This window comes from Nycticebus coucang, chromosome 3 (assembly GCF_027406575.1).
Source record: "Nycticebus coucang isolate mNycCou1 chromosome 3, mNycCou1.pri, whole genome shotgun sequence".
In the NCBI taxonomy this organism is placed as follows: Eukaryota; Metazoa; Chordata; class Mammalia; order Primates; family Lorisidae; genus Nycticebus; species Nycticebus coucang.
The window spans coordinates 41,826,449-41,833,680 of record NC_069782.1 but is presented as its reverse complement, the minus strand read 5'-3'; positions in this window follow the sequence as shown (position 1 = coordinate 41,833,680).

The window sequence follows — 7,232 nt, the reverse complement described above, 5'->3', positions numbered from 1 at the left end:
CTGCAATAAACATTCTGGTACAAATATCTTTGTTATGTTGTGATTTTTGGTCTTCTGGGTATATGCCCAGCAGAGGAATTACAGGATAGAATGGCAGATCTATTTTTAGATCTCTGAGTGTTCTCCATATATCTTTCCAAAAGGAATGGGAGGTGATTCTTAATACACAGGACCCTGAAACCAGAGTCTCAACTGCCCTTCACACCCTTCCCTCGGAGGCACCTAGTCTGGCGGTACCTGAGGGCTGAGCTCAGGCCCTCTCTTTGCTTATTCACACTTCTCTTCTGCTTTCAGTATGCCCTTTGCAGTGTGGTCTCTCCTCTCCACAGTCCCCCTGGCTGTGAGTGATGGGCTTGAACTCCTGTTATCTCCCTGGATATCTTCATCATATAAAACTCTGAGATCCAGTCCCTCAATTTTGCTCCTTAATATGTAAAAGGGGGGAGATAAGTAGTATAATTTTTTTTCTTGGAAAAGCCAGACTTTCAAACTTACTGTCTGTCCTTTTGCACACAAAAATTCCTGTTTTGCATGTTGGAAGCTGGATATTATATTTTCTGTTTTTCTCCTTTGTTTTCTTCCTGAAATCATCTGAATACTCAAGGCAGATGCATGGGAGGAGGCCATGCACACGAAATTGAAAAATGGAACAACATATTATCAGTGTACTTAAAATACACTCTCTGTGGTGTGAACGTGACTTTTCTCACTCTCTGGATTAGACGCTCTTTGAGAGAAGGCTTGTCTACAGATCTCTGGAGTGGCTCATTCTGTTACCTCTGTGTCTTCAGGATCTCCCTCTCTGTGGTATCCTATAAGCTTTTGAATAGCTACCTGTGCCCCTCTGAATAAGCAAATGCAAAAACTCTCCATAGATTACACCTGTTCAAACCTGTGTTTTCTCTAATGTTTCTTATCTCAGTAAATACCACTATTCACTCCATTAGTCGTGCCAGAAAACACCGTCCTTTACATCTGTCATTTCATACTCCATGTCTGATGAACCAGAAAATTCTGCTACTTTATTTCCAAACTGTTTCTGAAATTGATCTTTTCTTTCCTAGATGTTTTATAACATCTCTTGTGGACTACAGTGGTTTCCTGTGGCTCTTTCCCTCTATTTACCTTTGTTCTCTTTGAGTACAGAGTGATCTTAAAATAAGAAAAGATGCATATGTGACATATTATATGCATGTATATGGTATGTATATTTCCATATATATATTTATATATGTATACATACATACACAATTCCATTGCTTTAAACTTCCATTAACTTCCATTCTTGGGATGAAGCCCCAAATTCTTTTAATAGCCCAAAACACTTGACTGACCTCATAGTCCAGCTTTGCATCATTCTCTCCCGAGCTTACTCTATTCCAGCTGCACTAGGTCTTCATTTCCTGAAATCTACCAAGTCTTTTCCTCCCTAAGTCCTCAACATAAGCTATTTTCTTTGCTTGGTAAAATCTTGATTCTCTCTGGCTAACTCCGGTTCTACGTTTAAAAGTAACCTTTGCCTAGATGACGTTTTGGACCCTCATTCTTCCTGCAAGATTTTTTAAGGGCATCTTATATTTTTCTTTAATAACACCCAACACAATTTCAGTTAAATATTTAAAAAATTTTTTTTGAGAGAGGGTCTTGTTCTGTTGCTGGGGCCGGAGTCATAGCTCACTGGAGCCTCAAACTTCTGGGCTCAAACGATCCTCCTGCCTCAGCCTCCCAAGAAGGTGGAATAACAGGTGCCCACCACCATGCCCAGCCAATTTTTCTATTTTTTATAGAGCTGGGGACTTGCTCAGGTTTGTTTTAAACTCCTGGCCTCAAGTAATATTCACGTCTTGGCCTCCCAAAGTACTAGGATTATAGGTCTGAGCCACCGTGTCAGGCCTTCATAATGATTTTTAATGTTTTCTTGACTGGATTGTAATTTTTTTTGTGTGTGTGTGGTTTTTGGCTGGGGCTGGGTTTGCACCCGCCACCTCCAGCATATGGGGCCGGCGCCCTACTCCTCTGAGCCACAGGTGCCACCCAACTGGATTGTAATCTTTGAAGAGAGGTTATCTTATTCATTTCTCTATTTCTTTTGCCTGTAATGATAGTGCCCATTAAATAGGTTTAATGGATAATTTATGTAAGTTTTATTTTGCATCACAGCATCTAGTTGTGTTCTAGTAAGTATCCTGGAACTTACATTAATACTTATTTATAATTATTTAATACTTATATTAATACTTACATATAATTTTTACCTCTTGGCTTTTTATCTCTGTGTTCTTCTAGGTGTTTCTGTCCCTTCTTATCTATGTGAAAAGGAGAGATCTTTGTGTTGTATTTGTGTGAGGATGAAAGTAATTTAACTCAAACCAGGAAGTAAGCCAGATGTATCACATTACTCTCAGAAAGCTTCTTTTTTATTCAGGACACTGGAAAGTCTAATGGATCTCAGTTGCCTACGGGATCAAGTCCACATAGTTCGGTATGGAACACAAGACTTTCCATTGGATCCCGTTCCAATCTCATTTCCCATCACAGCCCGGCCTGAGCGCCGATCTTGTCCACCAGGCCCCACAAGCGTATGAGGAGAGGGAGGCAATCACCAGCATCATTATTACCATCACCACTAACAATTTTTATTAAGCATTAATCTATAGCCAACACTGCATTAGGGCCCAAGGGGACACAGAGAGATGTCTACGTCAGAGTTGCAGCTCTCAACTACCTATAAATAAATCTGGATGAAGTGACAGGTGTACATACAAAAGATAAATAGAAACATAAATTAATTAAATAGTGAGTGCCAAAGAGCAGTTAAGAGCAGTTAAGAGCAATTTCCTGAGTTGTGAAACAGTGTTCTGCTTTAAGTTGACATTTCTACAAATAAATATGACCAGGGAAACAAGGAAAGATAGGAAGGAAATATTTAATGTTCTGCCTTTCTCTATGAAAACAAGTTATGTGATTTATCCATTGCGTGGTGTAGTCTTTCTTTTTCATCTTCAATACTACTGTAAACGCCACATGAATTCATAATACAAAAGAATGACATTTTTCAATGCCTGCAAGTCCTCATCTGAGATTCCACCTGTTCATGGCTCACTGACTTGGAAGATGACATTTTACAAGCTCAGATATATTAGCTTGACCTTTGCAGGGCAACGCTTGGATTCATCCACATGGAGGCTTTAGTCTGGTCTGTTGGATTAAGGACAAGCACTAAAATACTGAACAAGAAGAGGCTTTGATAAATCTGCTTACTCAGAGGTCTTGGAACAGAGGCCTATGTTAATTTATTCAGTCAACAAATATTTTTGAGATACTATGTTAAACAATGAGGAGAAGAAGAGATTAAAATGTGCCCCATGCCCTCAAATATGCACAGCAAGTGAGGTGAGACAGACCCACCCTAAAATGAATCCGTGAGATGTCGTGATGAGAACCATGGCAGCTGTATGAATGACACGTCACAGAGAAGGCTGAACACCTTGGTGATATAGAAAGGCCATACAGTGGAGATAATCTAGAAGGGAAGTGGAAATTAGCTTAGCTCTGGTGGGACAGTTCAGGGGGATCAGTGCCCCTTTGTCTGTAGATGTCAACAATTCTGTACCACCTTCCCGTCTGTTTTCCTGGAAGTAGGATAGCCCATAGGCATAGCCTAGGAGGGGAGGTAGAACTGAATGATATGATTTCTTCCATTCCTGGTGAATTATTTTTCTTCCTCTTTGGGGCTGTTTCAGGTTGGAATCCACATTTTCTTTGGACTAGTGGCTACCAAGGCCATATTCTTCTTCTGGTGGACAGCATAAGGGCAAGAGAGAAATCAATAACTCTCGAGCATGTTTAAAGCCTCTGCTTTGTTCAATAAATGGTGCTGGGAAACTTGGATAGCCACATGTAGAAGATTGAAACAGGATCTGCACCTCTCTCTGCTCACAAAAATTAATTCACAGTAGTAATAAACTTAAGCCTAAGGGATGAAAATTATAAGAATTCTAGAAGAAAATGTTAAAAAAACTCTCACAGATACCATTCTAGGCAAAGAATTTATAAAGAAGACACCAGAGGCAATCACAACAATAATGAAAATTAATAAATGGGAATTGATTAAGTCAAAAAGCTTCTGCACAGCCAAAGAAACAATCGATGGATTGAACAGACAGCCTACAGAATGGGAGACAATATTTGCATGCTATGAATCTGATAAAGAACTAATAGCCAGAATCTACAAAGAATTCAAACAAATTAGCAAGAAAAGAAAAACAGCCTAATAAAAAAGTGAGTAGGGCAGTGCCTGTGGCTCAAAGGAGTAGGGCGCCAGCTCAGACCCGCCAGGGCCATAAACTGCAAAAAATAAAAAATAAAAAATAAATAAAGTGAGCAAAAAATATGAACAGAAGCTTTTCAATAGAAAATAGGGTAATGGTCAATAAATACATGAAAAATGCTCAACATCTCTAATCATTAGGGAAATGCAAATCAAAACCATAATAAGATGTTACCTAACTCCAGTGAGAATGATGTTTATCAAAAAAATCCCCAAACAACAGATGCTCGTATGGATGCAGAGAGAATGGAACTCTCATACACTGTGCATTAGGACTGCAAACTAGTACGACCTTTTGATCCAGTAATCCTACTCAGATGAAGAAAAGCCATTGTATCAAAAAGACAATGTTCACTCAAATGTTTATTTCAGCACAATCCACAATGACAAAGACGTGGAGTTAAACCAAGTGCCCATCAACTCGTGAGGGGATTAATAAAATATGATTTTGTATACCTGAGTACTACTTAGCCATAAAATTAGTTGGTGAACTAATACCTTTTGTACCAACCTGGATGGAACTCTGGAGACTATTCTAAATGAAGTGTCAATAAGAATGGAAAAGCAAACAGATGCACTCACTATTACATTGAACTAATCGATCAACACCATGTGCACATATAGAAGTAAAACTCAATGGAAATCAAGCAGGTGGGGGGGGAAGGGAATGTGTAAATTCACACCTAACTGGTACAATGCACACTATCTGTGTGATGGGCACAGTTACAACTTTGACTCAAACTGTACAAAAACAATTCATGTATCCAAAATGTTTTTTAGTGTTCTTAAATAAAAAAATAAAGCCTTTGCTCAAGTTATGTCTGCTAACACTGCCTTTGTCAGAAAAAGTCAATTAGCCAATTCATGCATGGGCAGGATAATGTACTTGTAGTCCAGTGGGAGGTATTATAAAAGTACATGGAAAAGTGAAGTTGTGTAATTTTATATCAAGGAGGCAATGAATGAGGAACTAGGAATAATAATCTAACTATCCATGGGTATTCCTGCCTGCTACTTTCCACATGCCACCATGTGATTCTTCGATGAAAGCCTTCACCCCCAAGCCACTCCATGCCAAAAAAGTTCTGGAGGGTCTCCAACATTGGCACGACTTCTCTATGTCATTAAAATTGCCTTGACTGTCCCTGGTGAAGCACTGTGATGTTAATAGAAGTCTAACTTACAGCTTCTCCTGGGTTGATTCTTGATAGCAGAAGAGTGAGCTGAGACCATTTCATGGTACCTCCTTTCTGTTTCTCTTGGGGTTCACTCACAACTTTTTTCTCTCCTGTTACCTAGGATGCTTCAAGAAGGTTTTTCTGGAGAAGTGTAACTTAACTGTCAACACCTTTATCCTATTTCTCTTTTTTCTATATCTAAATGATCATGTGAGAACTGCAGAGTCGTAGCCCCTTATCTAATTATTAGTACCCCTTGGTAGAAGGCAGTTTTATCAGTCTGGATTCTCTGGAGCAGTGATTTTCAACCAGTGTGCAGGCACACTGGTGTGCTGTGAGAGGATCTTAGATGGTTGCTAACATTTTTAAAGACCATTAATTAAATTATTTTCTAAAGAAGTTTAAAGCACAGTTAAGTATTTTTTTTTATTCTTTTTTTTGATCAACATAATTTAAGTGTGCTGTGGAAGTTTAAATATAGGTTATAGGTGCCATGAGATAAAAAAGGTTGAAAACACTGTTCTAGAGACACAAAATAGTTACTGAATAGATGTAATCATGGAAATGATTATTTGTTTGTGTCCCTTTCTCCTATTTCTCTCTGCTGGAGAGCTTATTTTTGCTTATTCAATGACGTATATATGGATCAAGCATAGCTCCCATCTTCAATTCTGCCAGACCACAAAGCTCCAGGATCCACAACCTTATGGTAAAAAAATGAATTTTATCTTGGGCGGCACCTGTGGCTCAGTGGGTAGGGTGCCGGCCCCGTATACTGAGGGTGGCGTGTTCAAACCCAGCCCTGACCAAACTGCAACAAAAAAATAGCCAGGAACTTTGGCGGTCGCCTGTAGTCCCAGCTACTCAGGAGGCTGAGGCAAGAGAATCGCCTAAGCCCAGGAGTTGGAGGTTGCTGTGAGCTGTGATGCCACAGCACTCTACTGAGGGTGATAAAGTGATACTCTGTCTCTACAAAAAAAAAAATTAATTTTATCTCTGTCATTTATATTTCAATACATGAGAAAGAAAATTGGATTAGGATAACTCATATATTGTTTTACTTAGGATTAATGTCTAGTCTTGGTGGCCAGAGAGTATAAATGTACCAATTTCCAATTGCTGCTGTAACAAATTACCATAGATTTAGTGGCTTAAAACAACAGAAATATATCTGATAGCTCTGGCTATCAGAAGTCCAAAACAGGTTTTGCTGGAGTTAAAATCAAGATGTTGGAAGGACTCCCTTCCTTCTGGAAGCTCCAGAGGAATATCCATCCCTTTGTCTTTTCTATCTTCTCAAGTCTGCCTGCTTGGCTTGTGACTCCTTCCATCTTCAAATCCTTTTTTCTTCCCACTCTGACTCTCTTGTCTCCTTTTTTCATTTATAAGGGCCATTGTGATTACATTGAGTCCACATGTATAATCCAGGATAATCTCCCCAACTCAAAATCCTTAATCACAGCTGCAAAATCTGTTTTGTCATGAAGGGTAAAATTCATGGGTTCTGGGAAAGACATGGACATCACATTATTCCACCTATTACAATGGGAATCTAAAGGTGTGCTTCCAATGATTGTGAGTGAGAGTTTCTTTACATAAGGAGAGAGGGAAGAGTAGGAGAATTAAATACCATATCTACTCCAACTTCCCAAACAAGAAACTTCTCAGTAGTAGGACGCATAGTGGGGCGTGAGGCTGGCCTATAGGCTCCCTTAATTTTTTCA